General features: G+C 34.1%; 1 pseudogene; it reads left to right on the forward strand.

The window, feature by feature from the left end:
- Positions 1–23,026: 23,026 nt before the first annotated feature.
- Positions 23,027–25,850, forward strand: LOC122850940 (annotated as a pseudogene).

Genomic DNA, 25,850 nt, shown 5'->3' on the forward strand with positions numbered 1-25,850 from the left:
TCTCCTCGTTTCGCGCTCAACATTATAGACAATAATTTACTCTGCTCGTCACGATAAAACCGCTGATGATAAATCGAGAGAGAGGGTGTCTATATAGCTGATGTAAAGAAAGTACAGGTTGTTGAATAAGTCTGAGAGAGAGAGAAGTAAATAGAGAAATAAAAATATTTAAAAAAAATTCAAAGACCACCGGGGAAAACTTCAATTGCACGGAAAAACGTGACTCTAAACTTTTTATCCATATTTTTTTTTATTTAATTTTTTATTTCACTCTTATTCTCTTCTTGTCCTCTGCTCTTTTGACTTCCTTTACCATAAATGTTCTACGGGATATACGAAAAATATATATGGAAAAATTGTTTTTTTTTTTTTTTTTTAAATTGATCCTCGAATAATAATTTGTCATAAAAGTGGTCGATAAAGTGTAAATGAATTGTGCTTGTGATGATGTTTGAAGGGAAGGTAGGGGATTGTTTTTTTTGTTTTTTTTTTTTTTCTAGTAAATATGCGCGTTGAAATGGCGTGTTGTTGAATGTTAAGACCGCGAGAACGGGCGTACCTGGTTGACCAATGACATCACGACTGAAAATCATACACGCGGCATCTCAGCTTGGCTTTTGCCAACCCGGGAATGGAGGTTAGGAGAGGTTAGTCGAGGTTACGTGCTTTCCCCCTTTGAGAGAGTCTCGTTAACATTCGACAGACCTGTCCCAGTATATGATTCTTGATTCTTATGAAGGTGGGGCTCGCCTTAATTCTTCGATTGCTGTTAAAGATTTTCTCCTATACTTTTCCATTTTTTTTTATACAGAAAAGTCATACTCTAATTTTGAATTCCTAACTTTAGTACATAATAGAAATATAACACAAATATTTTTTGAATATACATCATAATTTCCTGGGAAACATTGTGTCAACTTTTTTATTAATATAATTTTTTTATTGTAAAAATAGAAGAAAATTTGATAATATATATTTAAAATTGAAAATTGTTTATCTTGATTGTATGTATAATATTCATTTAAATATATATAAATTATATAAAAACATGTTTGGAAATATTTTAAATAAAATTAGTGATTATTTTTGACACAAGTAATTATACTCATAAATTTTCGCAAAAATTATAATTTTCATATTATTATACATATAAATTTGAGATAAATAATTTTCAACTGTATATGAATATTAAAATATTCTTTTCTAGTATTTAATTTCATAATTTAATAAATATACAGTATAATCTCTCTATAGTGACATCGTCGGGGCTCAAATTCTCGGAATTTATTATAGAGAGCGTCTCCCACTCTAGCGTCGAGGGGAATTGAGTGAGCGCGACGGATAGAATAATAAAATGAGAAAGAATATACTACGTCACACACCGAAACACCAACACAAGTAGGGACATTCTGGAGTGAGGGAAAAAATTCTCCTACGCTGACGCTCGATGTCACTATAGAGAATGTCACTATAGAGAGATTATACTGTATTTACATAACTGATTAATGAAAATTGTAAAATAATAAACTTTATTTTAGTTTGAATATAATTAAACTTTAACAAAGATTAAAGTTAAATTGATTTATGATTTAAAGTGCTCAGAGCTCTATTTAGCGTTGAAAATAATTGTCAAGTTTTCACTAACTTTTTTTTGTGTTTGTAGTATGCCTAACAATTGTAGGGTGAATATAATACTGAGAAAAATTTTTAGCTAAATGCTTTAAGCTATGAAACAATTGGAAATATCAAGTTGTGTAAAAGTAACAAAAAAGAAAAAATATATATTAGTCAACAAATAATCTAACTAATTTTCAATACGTATAATTTTTACAAATTGTTTATCAGCTACTAGTAACCTGTTAATGGAGTATAAATAAATTTTATATATAATATTAAAATATGAATAAATAAATTTAAATTTCATATATATATATATATATATGTGTATAATCTACATTGAACCAGGTGGGGTCAAGATTAAAATTTTGTCAACAGTTAAGACTCAATTATATGCATTGAAAATATATTTAATTCTTGACTTTTTTTGGTACCACATCTTTTTGTTTTAAAAAAAATAAAATAGCTAAACGATTTCGAATACTTGACGCTTCTTTTTGTAAAAAAAACTAGGTTTTTTTTTTTGTTATGATTTACTTATTGAAACATCAAGCTCATTCTAACCAAAAATTGTTGATTAATATTAACTTCAAATTTTAAAACAATTTGTATTTTTATATACATAATAATTATAGTCTACTTGTTTATGGATAAACTTGTATCAATCGATAAGGTTATGTTATTGACAAGTTGCAAAATAACTGTCATTTATATATATAAATTAAAATTTTACCATGTATATACAATATACATACCTTTGATATTCTTTAAACAAATTTTATTTTTCTGGCAAGATTTTACAATAATAAATCTTGTTTTTATTATTAAAAAAAACAAGACTATAATTCGTACTCATTTATGTGTTGCTATGTTAGTATACATACATATGTCAGGGTTAAGTTAACACTAACTCTGGCCAATACGAACGGACGGTGTTAACTTAACCCTCGCAACTCTAAAAGTTTTTGAAAAACAAAATAAGTTAAAAATTAATATTTATGGTATTGATGATGATGATGATGATAATGATGATGAAAGTGATGATGAGGAAAAAAAAAAAAAAAAACGTAGAGAAGAAAGGGTTGTACCATATTATATAAGCAAAAATGAATCTGATGAAACGATTCATCTTTTAATGGTTAAAAGAGAAGTGGAAGCGGAAGACGATGATGATGATGATGATGATGATGATGTTGTTGATGATTTCAATTCACAAAAAAATTTGTCACAATATCATTTTGCATGGATCAAAAACTTGTCAAGATTAGTGAGTGCACAGATTTCTAAACATGATGGAAGGAAAATAATATGTGATCGTTGCTTATGTCATTTTCAATCTCAAAAATCTTGTGATAATCATTAAAAATTATGTAGTGAAAAATGTAAAAGTGCAATGTTATTACCGACTGCAAAAAATAATATTTTAAAATTTATAAGCTATAAACATCAATTAACGGTACCGTTTATAATTTATGGTGATTTAGAATGTTTATTGAAAAAAGTGCCGAGTGAAAAACTTGAAAAAAATCAAATTTATCAAAAACATGTTCCAAGTAGTGCAGCATATTATTTAAAGTGTAGTTATGATGACTCACTTTCCAAGTTCAATCTTCATAGAGGTAAAAATTTAATTGAATGGTTTATTACAGAGCTTGAACAAATCGCTCATCAAGTCAATAAAATAATAGATGATATTAAACCAATGTCTCTTACACGAGATGAAGAATTACAATTTTTGAATGCTAAAAAATGTTATATTTGTAACAAAAATTTCACGAAAAATGACGTTAAAGTACGTGATCACTTGCACTGGACCTCAGAATACCGAGGTGCCGCCCATCAAATATGCAATATTAATTATCAAGAATCATGTATTATCCCAGTAGTATTTCATAACCTTACAGGTTATGATGCACATTTTATCATTAAAAAATTAAAAAACCAGTTCGAAGGTAAAATAGATATACTTGGAATCAATAAAGAAAGATATATTTCATTTACAAAACGTGTCAAGGGTACTAGAATAAGATTGGGATTCATTGACTCATATAGATTCATGGCTAGTTCCATCGATTCATTATCAAATAATTTAGATGATAATAAAAAAATGATCATACAGTTGCTGAAGCAACTGTGCCTTCCCTGCGGGGGGAATTTTGATTTCTTCTTTAATATATATCGAAATTCGTGACTACAAATTTATTTCATTCTCTATCGTTACAATGATTATTGTTACAACTAAAATTTATTTAATTTTCATTCATTTTGCTTGTTCCTTTTAATGGGTCATCTCCATGTCCAGAAACGCTTTCTTCTAACCTTATAAACTCTCCGTTTTTATTCATTTTGTTGTACTATGATTTTAGCCTGTCAATGTTAAATATTTATTACAAAATTGTCGAGTTCAATTGTATTTATTTTATTTACTTTTTTCTCTCGGTTGAATCAGGATTTAACGTTTTAGTTGTTGCTGAAGTCGTCGTTATATTTTTAATTTTTTTATATTCATTTATTTTCAATTCCTTTAATGCTATCACATCACCCTTTTTTCCCTAGAAATTTTCTGCCTCTTCATTCCATAAAGTTAGTTCAATCTAAAATATATTTCCTTTGGTAAATTTATTATCTTTGTTTAGTTTAATCAAACTTTTTTTCATTTAAATTTTATTTTACTTCATAATCACTGTCGTCTGCTAATGTTATTGTTCTTTATTTTAATAACCGTCCTGACATTGCATATATAAATTCCACTTTATTTATTGCTATTATGATTGCGATGATATCTAAATAATGTCATTATTATTATTGAATAGTTTTCTTTTTTTTTTTTTTTTTTTCGCTAAAATTATTTTGCCTGCAAATGAATTAATTGGTAGATGTACAATTTCTTGTATTTTTTTAATCTCGAAATTAATTTTTGGTAATTTTCATTTTCCTTATCGTCATCGAATTTTATATTAGCTTCTACTGGTATGATTATTTCTTTATTATTTATTGATGGGTATTGTTCATCAATTTTTCTCACTAATCCTCCAGTGATCGTATATATTTTGTTTAACTTGAATATTTAATAATTTATCATGTTAATAATTTTTTTAAAATCTTTTTGTTGAAAAATCTTGTTGTTAAATATGATTTTTCCATGATATTTTGCTATACTTTTCTTTTTTGTTTACTCATATTTTTCTAATATTTTCCTATAATTATCGTATTTTTCTTTATATTCAGTGATTTTTCTATATTTTCGTTTATTCGTTTATATATTCTTCATTTTTCTATATTTTTCTTTATTCTCCATATTCATCTTGTTTAGATTTATTAAGGGACTTAGAAATTTTTTTTTGGGGGGGGGGGGGGGGCATAATTGATATGTTCCCTTATTTATCGTTTTTTTCTTTATATTCAGTCACTTTTCTATATTTTTCTTTATATTTACTGATATTTTCCCATATTTAGCTTCTTTTTCTTTATATTCAGTGACTTTTTTATATTTTCCATATATATTGTATTGGTTAAGATTAAGGGACTTAGAAAATTTTTTGGGGGGGTGTCTACCATGGTTGGGGGGGGGGGAGTCCAGAAGAAAAGCGAAAACAATAGGAAATTAAAATTCCCTAAAAACAATAACAAAAAGTCTATGTAAAAATGTTGATGAATTCAATTTAATTACAAAGAAGGGAGTTTTTCCATATGATTATCTCGATAAATGGGAAAAATTTGATGATACACTTCCATCGGAAGATCAATTTTATTCAAAATTGAATGAAGAAAATATTTCTGATGAAGCATATGCACATGCTCCAAATGTTTGGCAAAAGTTTAATATAAAAACACTTGGGGAATATTTTAATTCCTATTTACAAACTGATGTTGCCCTTTTAGCTGATGTTTTTGAAAGCTTCAGAGCTGATTGTTTGAATACATATAAGTTAGACCCAGCACATTATTATACACTACCTGGACTTAGTTTTAGTGCAATGTTGAGATATACTCAGATTGAACTAGAATTGTTAACAGATCCTGAAATGATGTTGTTTATTGAGCAAGGTATACGAGGTGGTTTATCACAAGTCTCAAATCGATATGCAAGAGCTAATAATGTTATTTTAAAAACACAACAAAATATAATAAGATCTCATAAACATGAAGTAACAACAAGAACAACTGAAAAAATTGCTCTCAGTTGGCAAGATGATAAACGACAGCTAATTGATGGTGAGCCTGACACTTTACCATGGGGTTATATACCTGTTGAACGAATGTGTTTGAGTAAAAGTATATATAAAAGAAAATATGAATGATGTAAATACAAGTTGTATAAATGTATATAATAAAAAAAAATTGTTAGAAAATAAATACACGTTGCTTTTTTTATTTATTAGTTTATTGATTATTTTTCCATTGACTATGACTATTGTCAAATCCAAGATATTTTACATACATTTTATTCCCACGTCTTTTCAAAACTTTTTCAATCAAATAAATGACGAAATGTCAAACTTTTTGTAGCTTTTCAGTATGAAAGATTCCATGCATCTGATTTCGTTCACAGTCTTTAAGCTTACATGCTAGATGTGATGTTCTATTAATTTACGTAATTGTAAGTATTTCGTTTGTCTAATTTGGTTTATAAGCTTTATCAAAGACATGCTCATATCTACTTATTGATTAATCTTCAATTTGATTTAATATAACAATATCTTAAACTTTCGAATACAGTCTGTTTTAATATTTTTTTTATTTTTTATCAACAGTGGAATAGTAAATAAGTTAGGATAAGTTCATAGTGATTAACGGTTTTGATGGAATGAAAAAACAATTGAGAATAAGTTGAATTCAATGTATTTATTCACGTTTCCTCATCATTGAAATCATGTGAATTAAATATACTATCATCTAATATCACATCTTGATTATTTTCACCCTCGAGAATCATGGTAAGTCGTCCTTTCTTGACAGCATTTTCTAGCTCTTTAAATTCTTCATCATCTTGATTAAAGTGTTCAGCAAATCTTTTTGGTAGATATGCATAACTTTCATTGTTGATTTCAACTGTTAGCGCTGGACCATACTTTGATGTTGGAAATCTCGCTATTTTAGTAATTTTATAAACTACTTTCCTCTTCAAATCTTTCAATGATTTGCGTTGGTTAGCTTTTTGAAGTTTTTTTGCTTTTGCAAAACCCATTTTTAATATCTGTAAATGAAAAAGTTATTATTTAGTCAACAAAATAATTGAAAAGCATTGATAGTATTAATAAGTTAGTAAAAATTTATAAATAAGTGATAAAACTTACTTGTTGGTTTCTAAGACTGGGCGCACTACAGCTGATGGACTGAACGATGAGTGATGCTTAGTCTCTGTGCACGAGAATATATACTAAATCTCAGGTCCCCCACCATCGAAAAAGTTCCCTTTCCTCTCTTCACTAAGAGTGGGGGAACGTTGTGATTGGTTAATATTTTGTGGGAGAAGGAAAAACAGGTTTTCCTTATCCCTACTATAAATTTTTCAAGAGTGGGGGAACTTTGTGATTGGTTAATATTTTGTGGGAGAAGAAAAAACAGGTTATGCTTATTCCTACTATAAATTTTTTTAAGAGTGGGAGAACGTTCATATTAGTTGATATTTTGTCGGAGAATGAAAAACAGGTTATGCTTATCCCTACTAAAAATTTTTTTTCTTAGAAAATAGTCTTTACTTTATATTATTTTAATCTTTTAATCCTATAATCTTTTTTCGTGGAATGACTGATTAAATTTACAACAACAGATACAATAAATATTTTTTTCGATAAAAGCTCATTATTCCTGTTTAAACTTGTTTTATAATATTTTCTAAAATTTAATCTTTTAATCCTTTATTGTTGAATTTTTATAACAATGAAATCAAGGAAGTATTTTTTTCCAGGATGAACATGATGAAACATGTCGAAACTAGTTTCTATTTTTTTTTATCTTAATTTTTTTCTTGAGTTGTTACTTTAGAATTATCCTTCCTTCCTTAGAATATAAGTTTTATTTCATTTATTCAAGAATAAAATTCAATTCGCCATTGTCAGTTGGTTCTTTACATTTTAAAAAATCTTTTTCTAGTACATAATAAGATATTCCAACTTCATCTTCACAATCATTTTGTATTGGATGTTTTTTGCATCGTTTTAGTTTTGAAATTGTTGGATTTGAACGTTGTTCTACAGATACCTTTTCCCAAATTTCATCAATTTGATGTGATGCAAATTTTATGATAGCCATCACTGGAAGTGCAGCAATATCTTTTTGTGTCAATTTAGTTATATTTTCGACTGCACAAAAATGTAAAATGGATTTTTTCATGTTGGCTCTTGTTGAAAATTTTTTAATATACCAATATTTGTATCTTTGCGCATTTTTATATGCACATTTGTAAGAACTGCATAAGGAATGTGAATTCATATGACGTATTGCTGGATGTTCCTTCTCTAATATTTTCATATCTGGACAACCCAGTTTTTCCAAATTAAATATTGTCATGGGATTAAAACGTAAAATAAATGTTAGCCATTTTTTCTATCTTCACCTTTGACAAATAAATAATTAAACTTTCCAACTAATTCTTCAAAGATTATTGTCGATACGTTATTATATTGATCATGACCAGCTTTCAAAGATATCCCATGATAATTTTTTTCACAATTATTCACAATTTTTTTATATTCTTCAGTTAGACGTGATTTTCCACAAGGTGATTTAAATATTTTATAGTTGGTGACGATCTTGAATTGAGAGGTTGGATAACCAACTCTTTTACAACGAATAAACCTTGAGGTTCTTGAAATCCTTGAAGATCAATGAATGCTGACATTTTGTTTGAATATATATCAACTCAACTCAACTCAACTGTATAGTGACCAGTTCTGAACTGATGATATTTCTTTTATACCTCTGAATAGCCTCTCACCTCTTTTTCCATCTTTTCCACTTCCTATTTACCCCCTCCACTACTTTTTTTACGAACAACAAATAGATGATGAAATAATGAAGTTATTTAAATATTTCCTGTAATTTGTCTTGATGATGCTCGTGAAATCGTTTTAATAAACAAAAAATCATGAAAAAATAATTATTTTCTACAAATCATAAAGATATTGGAATTTTATATTTTATTTTTGGTATATGATCTGGAGTATTAGGTTTATCTATAAGATTATTAATTCGAATAGAATTAAGAATCACTGGTAGATTAATTGGTAATTTATTTATTTATTTATTTATTTATTTTAATAATCCAGCAGCACTTAGTGCCATTATAGGGGTACAGTATAAAATTACATAGGAAATGTAATTTAGCAAAAGGAGATAATATAATACAAATCATAAAACTAAGATTATATACATATAACAAGTAAAATAATGGGACTAGCCCAGACGTATGCACGCATTATAAATGATAATAATTATAATTATTATGCTACAATTAAATTAAATTAAATTAATGCTAATATCATATATACAAGAGTGAATGACTTAAAATATTAGTGTTTGATAGTGCCATTTCATCAACGCTTTGAGGCTTGATTAGATGCTTCAACACAGTGTAAAACAAATGCAGGTGATACAGATTCAAAAGACATTATCTTACCAAAAAGAGACGTATTACGACAGACTTTATTGGTGGTATTTATCATGTGTTGCAGTGGAGGCTGTGTTGATGATCTATCATCCCCGGACTGAAGATAAAAAAGTGAAATATTGCGTAACTTTGTGGATAAAATTTTAAACCTAACATCTGCTAACAAGTTAGGGCAATCAACCGTACCATGCAGTAGTTTGATAAAAAACATGACCACAAGTGCATCACGATGAGTGGTAATATTCGTAAAATCAGCAGCTCGGAGAAGAGTATCATCATCACATCCTCTTGGCATATACAAACCTTTTGTCTGACGTAGTAGAAATTGGATAAATGTTCTTTGAACTTTATTAAATAATTTTATTTGTTTCAATGTGCGTAATGAGTAAACTGCTGGACAATAGTCAAGCTTTGATCTGACAAATGAGGAGTATAGAGTCATGATAGTGCTAGTATTTCTAAACGATTGTGATATCCTGATGACAAGACCAAGTGATTTCATTGCTGACTTGACAACCTCTTCTACCTGTGAGTTGAACAGAAGTTTGCTATCAAAGACAATACCCAACTCAGTGATGATTGTTGACCTTGTAAGAGACATACCATTAATGGTATAGTCGAATAGTATGGGCCTGATAGAACGGCAAAAAGACATAACACTACACTTGGGTATGTTGATGTCTAAGTTATTAAGTTGGCACCATGATGCAAATTTACCAATGTTGCTTTGTAGGAATTTACAGTCTTGTAATGAGTTAACTGGTAGAAATAGCTTGACGTCATCAGCATACAGTAGACAGTAACAGGTGAGTGATTCAGGTAGGTCGTTAATATAGACATTGAATAATAGTGGGCCAAGGTTCGAACCCTGGGGTACACCAGATGTTGGTGAGTATGGATCAGACAGTGTACCGTTTACATAGACATACGACTGACGTCCGACAAGATATGACCACAATAGCTCAATTATAGTACATGGCAAATTCATAAAAATGAGTTTGCGCACAAGAATTAGCCAGTCAATCCTGTCAAACGCCTTAGACATGTCAGTGTAGATAACATCAACCTGTGTATTCTTGTTGATATGTGACATTACATATTGAGTAAACTCAACCAAGTTAGTGCACGTACTACGCATGGGTGTAAAGCCATGTTGGTAGTGAGATAGAAAAGGAGAGAAGAATGACATGATGATGTTATGAAGTAGTTTTTCAAAAATTTTAGAGCACACAGGCAGAAAGGATATCTGTCTGTAATTTTCAGCAAGAAGTAGGTTGCCATTCTTAGGTAACGGTGTTACCTTAGATTTTTTCCAAGATGTGGGAAACCTACCAGTATTAATCGCAGTACTAAAAATAATATGTAGTGGTTCAATAAGTGCATCAGGACAAATCCTGATAATAGAGCCAGGTATGTTGTCAAGTCCAGCAGATGAATTATTTTTTACTTTGAGTAGCTCACGTGCAATATCAGCAGTATCAACACGAATATGTATGCCATTAACTGGTACACTCATCATAATCAGGTCAAAGCTTGACTGTAGATCGGCTATTGGATCATTAAATATGCTGGAAAAGTGAGAAGCAAATGAATTAGCAATTTGAGCTGTATCATATACAATTTTATCATTCATTGACAAGCAAGTGAATGTGCTTTTGTTTTTTATATTATTAATGTGCTTCCAAAACTTGTTGTTGTTGTTGTTGTTGTTGTTGTTGTTGTTGTTGTTGTTGTTGATCATTCAATTTTGATCATTCAATTTTGATCATACGAGGCTTTGTAAGCGAGGTAGAGTAAGGGTGTATGCGTGATGAAGTGAATTTTACATTACCAATTGTGCTGTTATCAAAAACAACATCTATCAGACTGTCAATCTGCTTACGATCACAATCTATACGTTGGATGTTAGACAGTGATGTGTCTGGGTCCTCAGGCACACTAAATACAATTACATTTGACATACGATCCAGAATTTGTTTGTTGTCATTGACATCATTTGTGAGTTGATTAATTTGAGCAGAGTGTGTAGTATTTATCTGTGTGACATTCGATTCGATTGATGCAATTTGTGTATCCAAGATATTAAATTTTTTATTAACAGAGTTGGCAAATAATTGTACTTTATCAGTAATAGTGGCCAGTTTATTGTCTATACTGATAGTTTGTTGCTCTATTAGAGCTTTAATTTGATCAATAGCATCATCGTTGGTAGGTTGAGGATTTATTCGTGGTGGACGACCACGTTTAGGTTTATCGTCGCCGATAATTTTGTTGATCTCCTGTGACATAGTGTTGGTAATTGAATTGGTGCTGTTTGTTATGAATGTTTGAAAGCTGTCAGTGAGATCAAGTGACATACTGCGTCAACTAGGTGACCTAATTGTTGACATAATGATGTAGGTATAAACACAGCGCTACACTATCGGTGTGGTAATAGTATACATTGGTAGTAGTGCAATGTACAATACGTTGACGATACGACCAGCGCTAGTGGTGTGATTTGATGATATTAAAAATGACGGTATTGTAGGACACTGTTAGCAGATGTCGATACAATAGAGCCAGCACCAGGTCCAGTGAATGCTTTTTTGCACAATGACGCAAAATCACTCCCGGCTGATGCAACACTTAAGCAATATGAGTGTTATAACCAGCATTAATTTGATTTGATATAATATGCACCCAGACAACAATGTATTAATTAATATATAAACGTCTAGAAAACAATATGTTAATTAAACATGAACAAATATTGATTCACTATGCACTGTATGCCATGAGGTGCATACAAAGCTGAGCACTATGACACCTTTATCAAAAATAGGTATCTAGTTATAGTCAAAACAAACTGATATAAATTCACTAAAGTTAGTTAATAATGTTAAGATAAGCAAATCACTGCTCACTATCACCAAATAATATATTAATAATTAGTGTTAATCTAAGATTGAGATTGGCCCAAGCGACGCCGGTTAAGGTTATGTGAACCTGCACTTGATTTTTGATCAAAAATAATTGTTTGTAGGTGAGCTAATTGCAGAGTTATGAAATGTATTAATTAAACACCGATGGACACACTTTATGCTGAGCAAATATATGTGCAAGCAATTATGAATAGCTGAGATTAAGTGGAATAAATATGTGTAATTTAGAGAGGCGTATTAAAACACGTCTGTCACCGTGCGCCACCGTCGATATATTTAATAAATGATAAACGATAATGATCAAATTTATAATAGTATTGTTACTGCTCATGCTTTTGTAATAATTTTTTTTATAGTTATACCCATTATAATTGGTGGATTTGGTAATTGATTAATTCCTTTAATATTAGGATCTCCTGATATAGCTTTTCCACGAATAAATAATATAAGATTTTGATTATTAATCCCATCTTTAATTTTATTATTAATTAGAGGTTTAATAAATTCAGGAGTTGGTACAGGTTGAACTGTTTATCCTCCTTTATCGTTGATATTAGGTCATAGAGGTGTAGCGGTAGATTTTGCTATTTTTTCATTACATTTAGCAGGTGTTTCTTCTATTATAGGAGCTATTAATTTTATTAGTACTATTTTTAATATACGATCTTATAATATTAAAATAGATCAAATTTCATTATTAATTTGATCAGTTTTAATTACTGCTATTTTGTTATTATTATCATTACCTGTTTTAGCAGGAGCTATTACTATATTATTGACAGATCGTAATTTAAATACTACTTTTTTTGATTTTGCTGGTGGTGGAGATCCTATTTTATATCAACATTTATTTTGATTTTTTGGTCATCCAGAAGTTTATATTTTAATTTTACCTGGTTTTGGTATTATTTCTCATATTGTTTATAATGAAAGGGGTAAAAAAGAAACTTTCGGTACTTTAGGTATAATTTATGCTATAATAACTATTGGATTTTTAGGATTTATTGTTTGAGCTCATCATATATTTACTGTTGGTATGGATGTTGATACTCGAGCTTATTTTACTTCAGCAACTATAATTTGTAACATGACATTTTTGCATGTTACGTTCTCGGACTAATTATCAAGTAGTTTATTTGTTTAATTTATTAATTTATCATGAAATACAAAACTAACCAAAACCAATATCCAGAAACGTAAATTATTATTATTTTAGTGTTAAAATCGTGTAGTTTTCAATTCACCCTAAAACTCGAGCTAAAATCAATGAGGTTTTCAATTCGCCCTAAAACTCGAAAAAGGCATAACACATTCATACCAAAAATACCAAAATAACGTCAATTAAATCCAACAACCGAAACAAAGACCAAAATAACCAAATAGCGTATCAATAATTAGCCTAGAGGGACGCTAGAATCACTCAGTGTGCTGGTTATGGTAGAAGGGCCGGATAAAGTCACAAGGAAAAATATTCAATACACAAATTAAATAATCAACAAAACACATTATTATTTTTATACTCAAAAACCCAAAACGTAATATTTATTATCCAAAACTTAAACGTAAATCCAAAATACAAAACGTAAACTCAATAATCCAAAACGTAATACATAATCTTACTCACGACCTTGAATTTAATAATCAATTAAATTAACAAAAGGGACCGCGTTTCTAACCAAAATAACTAAACTAAATTATCAAATGAAAAATGTATGCTTGACGTTGCCCATGATTCACACGGCCAACGCCCCAAAAACTAACCTACAAAAATACACATGTCTGCTGGGTCTCCAGCTAGACACATGAGTACCCTAATATACGTAAAACAAGAGCTGATTACGAAGCGTGTGCATCTTATGCACATGTCCTCCCACAGCCAAGAGAGAGAGTTCAGCCCAAGCTATTTTGGAGCAGCTCGGATCTACCAAGCTGTCCCCACTCACAGCAATCCCTCCTCTCTTTATCTTGATAAAAAGGGGGAGAATATACTACAAAATAATAATAGTAATACAAAAAGAAAATATTACATAACGAAATATATATATATATAATAAATAAAACGGAGTCGTTGGTTGGAGGATTCGTCCGCTTGGTGTCTTTACGTGTATGCCATGAATTGGGTGGAGTGTTGACCCTGATAAGAAGATGAACCATCTCGATGAAAATCTTGGTTTGGTGTTGGTGGACAATGAGTACCACTGTCTTGACTAACACCCGTCCCTATGGCCAATTCTCTCGATGTTGGGCGAGAATCTGGACCAGGAGTAGTTATAAATCTGTTGGAGCCCATAATCGACTCGATCTCTGCGGAGACACTGTCAGGTCTTGATTGTCGAGAGGCAGTACTATCGAAGGTATTAAATCTCAGACGACCTCGTCCACGACCACGACCTGCATGCATAACTCCAGACATAACATACTCTGGTGCTGAGTTGACTGGTGCATGTGCTGTTTCCGTAATTTCCAATTTTGGAAGGTTATTCTCTCGTGGTTCTGGTTCTGAACTAGCAGCCTGACGTACCGCTGGTTTTGGTACCTCTGATTCAACAGTAGGACAGCGTCGGTCTGGATGCTTACGAGAACCACAATGTCGACAGTGTCAATTATTTTTCTTCTTCTTCATCTTCTTCTTCTCTGGCTTTGCGAAGTCAAATTTCTCGGTGTTAGGAGTAACTTGAGGCAATTCAGCTTTGGTTGGTACCACTTCTGGCTTGGCTGAATTAACTTCAGACATCTCCAAGGTAGTAAGTGGTAATTCCAATTTAGCTGATACCTCTTCTGCTTCTGCTGGGCCAAGTTTGTCAAGTTCAGGTGTAACTGGTGATAGGTCCGGTTTGGTTGATAATTCTTCCAACTTTTGTGAATCACGTTTCAATACCTCGAGTGCAGTTCGTGGTAGCTCGATCTTGGCTGGAACTATCACTGGACTAACTTCAGCTGTTGGAACTATTGCTGATTCTTCCAAATAATTTGTTTCCATCTGGAAATCTTGTTCAATAGTGAGGTCTTCTAATGATAGTACTGGTGATTGCATACCATCTGAAGTGTCATCCATTAACGGTGAACCTGGCATAAGATCCAAGCAAGTCAAGTTCTCTGGTATCTTGTGAGAGTACGACAGTATCTTGGATGGAACTGCTGATGATTGGTTTCCACCGGCAGTTGCCAAACAAGAAACTTCCTCCATAGGTGAGTCCCCTGATTCTAACAAGGAAGACTCATCCGTTCTTGGCTTGCCAGAAAAAGGCTCCCCATTTGTTGGTGTCGTATCAGTTTTCTGAAAAACTCGAGACCAACGAATACCAGGTGGCACTATTAGAAGAGCTGCATAGTCTGAAGTTCGTCCAAAAGAAATTAGGTCTTTTAATGAGTTTGGTGGTGGTCTCAACAACTCAGTTGCTTTAATCTTGGTAAGCTCTGTTGATTTACTCAAGGGAGCCAACATTGCTTCTTGTCTCTTGGCAGATGTTCTGACCTTGGGTAGAGTAACTGGTGATTGAGTTCCACCTGTTAAACTACCTACAGAATCTGCTACATCTGCATGTGAGGTTTCATCCACTTTTGGTGTGGATATTTCTTTTTGCATTTGTTGAACAAAATCTGGCAACATGCTTTTGACTCTATCCAACGACACTGATACTGAGATTGAACCTGGTTTTATCGTATGTGGTAGTGGAAGCTGAATTGAAGATGATTTTTCAAATCCTGCCCCACTCCTAGCGGATCTACCATACTTGGAGTTCCTATAAGGAGGATAGTCCTTCAATAAAACAGTATCATTACTGGTTATCTTTGGCTTTGTTCCACTACCAGTTCGTCCTTTGATGACTTTCTTTGGAGGATCCAAAGCTTTGAACTCTGAATGAAATGGAAGTTGAATTTCTTTAGATGTATTAGCCTTTGGGCTATCAACTCTCATGAGTTCTACTCGTGGTATTTTATCTGTTAGTAACACATCAGAACCAGATTTTGAGACTATTGAATCAAATTCTGAGTCTGTACCTGGGGTACAGTCCAATGTGTCACCTCCAGTTGAAACAGACTCGTGGTTCACTGTTGTATTTGGAACCACATCTATCCACGCAATCAAATCACTTCCAAAATTTGGTTTTAATGGAGTAGCTGACAAGGAAGCTCCAATTTCCACTAATTCTTTAGCAGCTGTAGTCGTCTGATCAACAGACTTTTGGTATTGCTTCAGTTTAGAGCAAACACCTGATAGAGCAGTGTCGATTTTTGGTTCTGCTGTAGTCAACTTCTTCAATTGGTCTGGAAAAGGCTCCAAGTCATCCACCAAGAACAGTTCCGGTGATCGATACATGGGAAACTGACTTGCTGGTTGTGGTGCCTTTGTACTATCTTCTGCTTCACTCTCGCTATCGGTGTAGTCTAGTTGAAGTGGTGTAGCTCTCATACGGCTGCGGTCTCTTCCAGCTGAACGAGTCTGTCTCCTGAGTATGGCAGGATCACTCAAAGACTTGTTACTCGAGTGTAACTCCCTCATCTAAAACAATATAAAACGAGATGCGGTAGCAATTGTGTGACAATTTATTAGTGTGGGGCTATCCACGGCTTCAAGTCAGAAACGGAAGATTGGCCTAGAACTTTGCCAGAAAAATTAGACAATTCATAACGAGTAGCTGAAAATTTCTGAGTTACGACAAAAGGTCCCTCAAAACGTTTTTCCAGTCCAGCTGCATAGTGCTGAGCTGCGTTTGAGAGGGGATGGGTTTTTCTGAGGACTAGCTGGCCAACAGAGAACTCAAATGGCCTATGTCGCAAATTATATTGGGCAGACTGTTTGTCTGATGCTTCCCCTCTAGCGAAGATCAGAGCTTGACGAAGAATATTTAAACGTCTCATCCGTTCATTCCATTTCTCAATCGGTACTGGAACCAGATCGGATTGACCTTCCAATCTGTGCCGAAGAGAATTTGGTGGAGGAGGTTCACGACCAGTGTTAGCAAAAGCTGGTGATGTCATTAATGAGTCATGGTAAGCTGTGTTAAACGCGAAGCGGAATTCGGGGAGAAACTGATCCCAATCTCGGTGGTTTCCATCAAGATAGGCCCTCAACATGTTCTTTAAGCTTCGATTTACACGCTCCACTGGGTCTGCTTGCGGATGGTACGGAGGTGTGGTCTGTAGATTAATACCAGCCCACGTTGCTAAAGAATTGATTTCTTTATTAACGAATTCTGTACCGTTGTCCGTAATTAAAGTCCGAGGGACACCCTGGCGGAATATTATCAAATCTTCGAGTCGTTCACGAATGACACGTCCATTAGCCACTCGTAAGGGAGCTAATTCGATATACTTAGTCATTTGATCTTGAATGACAAGAAGGTAGGATTTACCATTACGCGAGCGAGGTAACGGTCCCATAATGTCTGCTGCTATTATTGACCATGGTTCTTGTACTAAGCGTTTGCCCATGAAACCACGAGGCTTAGCTGAGTCAGATTTGGTCCGCTGACAAGTTTCGCAATGAGAAATAAACCGAGAGACTTCACGAAACATATTTGGCCAAAAGTATTGCATAGCAATTCTCCTGTATGTTTTGTCAATGCCTAAGTGACCTAAGAGGTGGGTCATGGCAAGACTGAATGACTTGTTCACGTAGTTCTCTTGGGATAACCAATTTCCAGGCCGAAAGGTCCTAAAATTCCGCGACAATGAAAGATTGAACCTTGAACAATACCAACGATCCTTGGTAATACTAGGATCTTCGATACTATTTATTTTATCAGGTATTCTTGATAGTGCGTCAGGTACGTAGTGAAGAGCACCTTCACGATGGATTATGTTGAAACTGTATTGCATCAGTTCCAACGACCAACGTGCGAGACGACCACTTGGATTCCTCAAATTATTTAACCAACGCAAACTACTATGGTCAGTAATGATAGTAAATGTATAACCTTCTAAATAACAGCGGAATTTCCGGATCGACCAGAGTACTGCTAGGCATTCCTGCTCAGTGACTGAATATCGGGTCTCCGTGTCAGTCATCGTGCGGCTGGCATACGCTATTACTTTTTCTTTGTCATTTATTGTCTGAGTCAAGACTGCGCCTAAACCTACGCTACTTGCATCGGTTTGTAAAAAGAAAGGTACCGAGAAATCTGGACACGCCAAGGTGGGAGCGGTGGTAAGCCGGAGTTTTAATTCGCGAAAGCTATTTATTTGTGACTCTCCCCACGTCCAAGGTACTTCTTTTTTGGTCAACTTGGTTAATGGCTCTGCCAAAGACGCAAAGTCTGGTATGAATCTTCTGTACCAGGATGCCATACCAAGAAAACGTCTCAGTTGTTTGAGGTTCAAAGGTGCTGGATAATTCATCACAGCAGCAGTCTTTTCCGGATCAACCTGGAGACCGCTCTGATTTACGATGAACCCCAAATACTGAACCTCTGAGCAACAGAAATGACTCTTATCACGGTTAATAGTTAAGTTGGCTGATTTTAAGTCTTGCAATACTTTATCGAGATACACGAGGTGTTCTTCGAAAGTTTTCGTCACAATAATTATATCGTCTAAATATACGAATACCGATGGATAGTACCTGTGACCCAGCAGCTGATCAGCCAGCCGCTGCATCGTCGCAGGACTGTTGGACAATCCGAAGGGCATCCGGAGGAAGTGGTATAACCCATATCCGGGGACGATAAACGCTGTTATTTCCTGAGAAGCAGGCGTGAGTGCGATTTGGAAGAAAGCCTGGCTAAGGTCAATGGTGGTGATGTAGTGAGCAAGACGAAGCTCATCGAGAATGGATGACATGTCCGGTATAGGATAAGCATCCTTCTTAGTTATCTCGTTTACTTTCCGGAAATCTACACAAAATCGCCAATTATCTTTACCTTTTGGCACCATAACTACTGGGCTTGCCCATTCACTTTGAGATGGAACAATGATTCCCGTAGCCAACATCTTGTCAACTTCCACTTTCATAGCACTACACATCGCCGGATTGGCCCGATGAGGTTTTTGACGTATCGGTGAGTGTCCACCAGCGTCAATGTGGTGCATGGTAAGCGGAGTGACAGGAAATGGGGAATCTGGTGGTGGTGCCTCCGGGAGCTTACTCGATAAAAATTCATTTAATTTTAAGTCTTGATCCGGTTCAAGAGTTTCAAGTCCATGGCAATGGAGAGCTTTTGACGCGTTGGGAGCTGGTGTGAACAAGTGTTTGACCTCAGGATGGTCCCGATAAAACCAAGATCTGTCCCCAAAGTCAATCACCATTCCAGACGTCTGGAGGAAATCCATTCCTAAGATAAAGTCTTCCGACAAAGATGGCAGTACCAAAACTTCCATCTTCGTGGCTTTATCTGCTACCACTAAAACTACTTGTACCGAATATAATATGGTTTCTACCTGTCCACTTGCTGTAACGACTCGTCTCGGAGGTAAGGCTTGCTGCTCAAGTCCTGATTGTTCCAGTAACTGAGTCGTAGCTGGACCAACGAACGTTCTGTTTGCCCCTGAATCTACAAGGGCTCGTACAACAAGTGAACCAATAATTAAATCAAGGTGGAATGCCGTAGTCTTCTTGTCTTGTGTGACTTCTACTATCGATTCCGGTTTTGGAACGAATTCCGTAGCTAGAGGAGACAGTGAAGTTGACAGTATTTCTTCCCGAGTTAAATCTCTATGATTTGACACAGAACTCTGGGATACTTTACTGGTCACTTTTGCCGGGGTTAATTCTACCAATTGAGGCTCAGGCACCGGCTCTATGAGACTCAACTGTCGTTTCCCTGGTTACAAAATGGACAAGAAGATGCTGTTATGCCAGGTCTTTTACAACGATAACAAAATCGACGACGTGGTTCTTGGCAATCACGATTAATATGACCTCGAGAGTCACAGTTCCAACATTCGATCTCATTACCTCCTAATCTACCAGGACGTTCAAGCTGAGAATCGAAACCTGGAACTGGTGATGAGTTACGAATAACATTGCGAGGCAACATTACTGGAGACATAGGTGGTGAACACTGGGTTCCTTGTTCCACCTTTGATGGTACTCTTGATAATTTTATACGATCACGATTACGTTCTGTTTCGCGATGAAGTGCATGTAACTCGAGATCTTCCTCAAGTCCGTAATCACGGTTAAACTCATAGGGATCATCTTCTTGGAGCAAAGCACGTATTTCGTTGGTGCGTGATAATCGAGGATGAGCAAACGTAACTGTACGTGATGTAGTGCAAGCAAAACCTGGACACAAAGAAAGTTCTGGTCTTGGAGATGGACGACGAGTTTGAGCAACCTGTGTGATTCTCTCTTGTCGTATCGCCTCAGCCTCCACAGCTTTCATTGTAGGACAAGTACGAGCGGAAATCAAACGCTGAAACGATGGTAATAAATTTCGAATCGCATAGACAACACGTTCACTTTCTGGCCATGGTGGATTGGTCCGTTGAAACAAACCACGCATGCCCGAAATATAGCTTCTAACAGATTCATTAGAACCTTGTGTTCGTTTATCAATTTCTTCTCGAAGAGCACGTTGATAATCTGGGTCTGCAAAACTATCTCGAAAAGCTTCACGAGTAGCTTCCCAGTCGGGCAAGTCTTCGAGATGAGTGATGAACCAAGTCAAAGCAGGGCCACGTAGACAGAAAGAAAGAGCCGAGAGTACTTCCTGATCCGTAGAGTTGGTGACCACGCGTGCTTGATCAACGTTAAACAAGAACTCTTCTACATCTTCTCCTGATTTTCCCGTGAATTGAAGGTGGCAATTTAAAAGGACTCTAAGCACGGAATTCTGACGACGAGCATCCGGCTCTGAAATACGGAAGTCTTCAATTGATGGACTAATTACTTGACGGCGCGGAAGGGCTTGGTATTCCAAGTCGTGGTCAGGGTTACCTTGACGACCTGAGTTAACCTGTTGACGCTCTGATGGTTGATGACGAACATAAGCATCAGAATTTCGTTGATCGTACAACAAAATTCTAGTTCGTTGATTACGTGGTGGATTTACATATTCCAATTCGTCTTCTAGGTATTCTTGACGTCTCGGAACATGTGTTTGTGACTCTGAAGGACGACGCGAGATTGCCCCAGAATCTCGTTGATCATACAACAAGTTTCTGTTCTGATAACGAGGAGGATCCAAGTATTCCAAGTCGTCTTCAGGATCAACCTGACGTCTTGGAACAATTCTTGTCACCTCAGGGAGACGATTAGAGTTGGTGACTTCAACTTCACGGTTACCTGCCTGAGTTTTAGCCTTAGGCTGACGTGATGGTTCGCGATGATCTGGGCCATCATCAGGATCAACCTGACGTCTTGGTAGATCATCACGTGAAGTTATACGCGGATTGACTCTACTACGGAGGACTGGGCCTTCATGGTCTCGAAAAAGATCACCAAAACGTGGCAATACATTCATTGGTGGTTTTACTTTAGAATTTCTGTTGGTTTGGGTGGAACCTCTAACCAGGGGTGGATTAGATCCATCACCTGAAGGCCTAAGAAACAGATCTTCAACGCGAGGCATTGATAATGGAAGTTGACTTGTTGGTGTCGTAATACGTTAGTCAAGAAGTCGAGGAGGATCTACAGAATTATTCTTATCCCTGGTATCAACATCATCACCAAATAAATCTCCTATACTACCCAAAGAAGAAAGAAACGAACCTGGATAAGATGGGGGACGGCTGGAACCACCAGCTGCTTGATCCTCTGGTGATGCTTGTGTTAGAGTAACCAAGGGAGCACCACTACTAATCAAAGAGTCAGCTGCTGTATCTCCATTCAGCTCTGAAGTAGAACTAGCCGCGCTCACTGTTGAGGAGTTACGCGGTGGCCTACCTCGCCTTTTAACAACTATTGCACTAGCAGACATGTTGCTTGATTGAGGTCAACAACAAATGTCAAAATACGTACAAAAAGACAACAAAGTGAACCAAAATCAAGATTGATAATTTTTATTTACCAGAATTTTTGTCAGAATTCATTATAATTATTTCAATTACAGTGGAACTAATTTTCCTGGTACCTTGTTACAATTTATCGGTAATAAATCGACCTACCGATGACACGATTAGTCGATATCTCGTTGCTCGATCAATCAAAATATTTACCAGACTTGATTAAATATGACAATAAAGCTAGCTAGTAACACGGCTTGGCTAAAATCGCTGATTTATCAACCGAATAACAATAACAAGCAGTTATTTTATCGAGCAAAACCGAAATAATATATCAAACTGTGAATGCTACTTGAATAATTAGTATAAATTTTCTGGATCAACCAAAACAACAAATTATTCAATCAACCTGCTAGCTATTTTAATCCTGAATCGGTCAAGACAATGGCTAGTCAAAACTAATATAATATCTGGCACGTCAAATTAATTAAACAATCTAGTATTTGATTGGCCAATTACTGTAATTAATTAATTTCCTAACGACTCGACCGTTTGAAATAAATTAATTGAACGAATACTGTCTCTGAGTGGCCAAAGACTTTAATTAATTTATTCTGATACAAAAATATAATTTATTTGGCTAATTTAATGACAGCCCGGTCAACAATTTATTTTATAATAAAAAGACGGCTCAAAAATTATTCAAACAATTCTATTTATCGTTTTACAATTCAATTAAATTATTTTAAACAAACAATTCAAACTCCCTTTTATTTTGACAAATTATTTAAATAATAAATATATTAAATAATATTTTGATATGACAACCCTTGTAAATTTTTATTTAAACAATAAATTTTATTTTAATAATAACAATAGTAATTGTTATTACGCAACTCAATAATGACTGAGACAAAGGAAAATGACGCAATCAGTATAAGACAAGTAACACAAAGGAGATCCTTTGTGTCGCCTGATTTTCAAGATGGACGCGTGAGAGTGAGAGAGAGAGAAAAGCACGACAAAGGGCCTCTGGCAAACAAAGGCCCGATGATTTTTTTTTCGACACTTCTATGACACGAGTTTAATAATTATTAATTTATTAATTAATTATTCACACAATATTAATTTTTATACTAATATTTTACACACACACTCGAGTAAAATAAGCCCACGGTGACGAGTCACCAGGTTACTTTTTTTTTACTCGGCCTCGTTAAAATCCACAAGGTCTTTTTATTTTTATATTACACAACTAATTAATTTAAGTTAGAACAAATAAGAATTTTTGATTTTATAATTAATAAAATAATATAATAAAGCCCACGGCGACGACTGTCACCAAGTATATTATTTTATACGTGGACTTCGTGAGAGACCACGAAGTCACACAAAGCCAGTAATCAAAATAACTCTAATTACCTTTTTTTTTTCTTGTAGCTCAGCAATATATTTCACTCAATAAACTCAATTCACCAATTTACTAATTTTTAATTAAACAATTAAACACTTTTTTTTTTACACAATTTAACAACGATGCAACGGCAGCTGTCAAAGGACCTGGTATGGCGGTGTAGCAGCATAGAACGCTCAAAGCAAAGTGAGGCCAGTCGGTTGTACAACCGGCGACGGGACTCTTGGCACTCTATACTCACACACACAACTTCGTGTGCGCGCGAAGTCACTAGCGACAACTACACAGTATGGCCGACAACCGCGCGAGTATTCAAATATTTTAATGTAGTTTTTTAGTGATTTTAGGGTTTTTCAAGGTTTTTATATGGTGTTTTGCTTTGTTTAAAAATACTATTTGATTAATATCGCGTTCTCTATAATTAATTACGTATATAGGCGGAGTTGTCAATAAATATTGCGCGAAAATACCCATTAATATCGCACCTACTAGATAATAAAATTATAAACAATGGAGTTGTTAGACAAATAAGTATAAGTTAATATCGCGTTCTCTAAAATTAAATAAACAATTAGACGGAGTTGTTGATAACCATTGCGCGAAAATACTCATTAATGTCGCGTCTAATAATTAATAATTTATAAATAACGGAGTTGTTAACTATTTAAGCTTGATTTTAAAATTTTTTTCTTGATAACGGGTCCCTGTTTGGGCGCCATTTGTAACGTGATATTTTTGCATGTTACCTTCTCGGACTAATTATCAAGTATTTTATTTGGTTTATTTATTAATTTATCATGAAATACAAAACTAACCAAAACCAATATCCAGAAACGTAAATTATTATTATTTTAGTGTTAAAATCGTGTAGTTTTCAATTCACCCTAAAACTCGAAAAAGGTATGAGCTAAAATCAATGAGGTTTTCAATTCGCCCTAAAACTCGAAAAAGGCATAACACATTCATACCAAAAATACCAAAATAACGTCAATTAAATCCAACAACCGAAACAGAGACCAAAATAACCAAATAGCGTATCGATAATTAGCCTAGAGGGACGCTAGAATCACTCAGTGTGCTGGTTATGGTAGAAGGGCCGGATAAAGTCACAAGGAAAAATATTCAATACACAAATTAAATAATCAACAAAACACATTATTATTTTTATACTCAAAAACCCAAAACGTAATATTTATTATCCAAAACTTAAACGTAAATCCAAAATACAAAACGTTAACTCAATAATCCAAAACGGAATACATAATCTTACTCACGACCTTGAATTTAATAATTAATTAAATTAACAAAAGGGACCGCGTTTCTAACCAAAATAACTAAACTAAATTATCAAATGAAAAATGTATGCTTGACGTTGCCCATGATTCACACGGCCAACGCCCCAAAAACTAACCTACAAAAATACACATGTCTGCTGGGTCTCCAGCTAGACACATGAGTACCCTAATATACGTAAAACAAGAGCTGATTACGAAGCGTGTGCATCTTACCACGTCCCACAGCCAAGAGAGAGAGTTCAGCCCAAGCTATTTTGGAGCAGCTCGGATCTACCAAGCTGTCCCCACTCAAAGCTATCCCTCCTCTCTTTATCTTGATAAAAAGGGGGAGAATATACTACAAAATAATAATAGTAATACAAAAAGAAAATATTACATAACGAAATATATATATATATAATAAATAAAAGGAAGTCGTTGGTTGGAGGATTCGTCCGCTTGGTGTCTTTACGTGTATAAGACAGTGAGAATCACTACAAATTATTGCTATTCCTACTGGTATTAAAGTTTTTAGTTGATTAGCTACTTTAAGAGGAGTTAATTTAAAATATAATTTAAGTATTTTATGATCTATAGGTTTTATTTTTTTATTTACTTTAGGAGGATTAACTGGAATTTTGTTATCTAATTCATCTGTTGATATTATTTTGCATGATACTTATTATGTAGTAGCTCATTTTCATTATGTTTTATCTATAGGAGCAGTATTTGCTATTTTAGCAGGTATAATTTTTTGGTTCCCTTTATTTACAGGTTTAATTTTAAATGATAAATGATTAAAAATTCATTTTTTTATAATTTTTTTAGGTGTAAATTTAACTTTTTTTCCTCAACATTATTTAGGTTTAAGAGGGATACCTCGTCGTTATTCTGATTATCCTGATATATATTTAGGTTGAAATTTAATTTCTTCATTAGGTTCTATTATATCTTTAGTAAGTATAATTTTTTTTATTTTTATTTTATGAGAAAGATTATTAAGTAAACGTTTAGTAATTTATAATAAATATATAAATACTTCTATTGAATGAACTCAATTATATCCTCCAATAAATCATAGATATGATCAAATTCCTATTGTTTATTTAAAATAATTTTAT

The sequence above is a fragment of the Aphidius gifuensis genome, linkage group LG3, assembly GCF_014905175.1.
Source record: "Aphidius gifuensis isolate YNYX2018 linkage group LG3, ASM1490517v1, whole genome shotgun sequence".
NCBI classification, from domain to species: domain Eukaryota; kingdom Metazoa; phylum Arthropoda; class Insecta; order Hymenoptera; family Braconidae; genus Aphidius; species Aphidius gifuensis.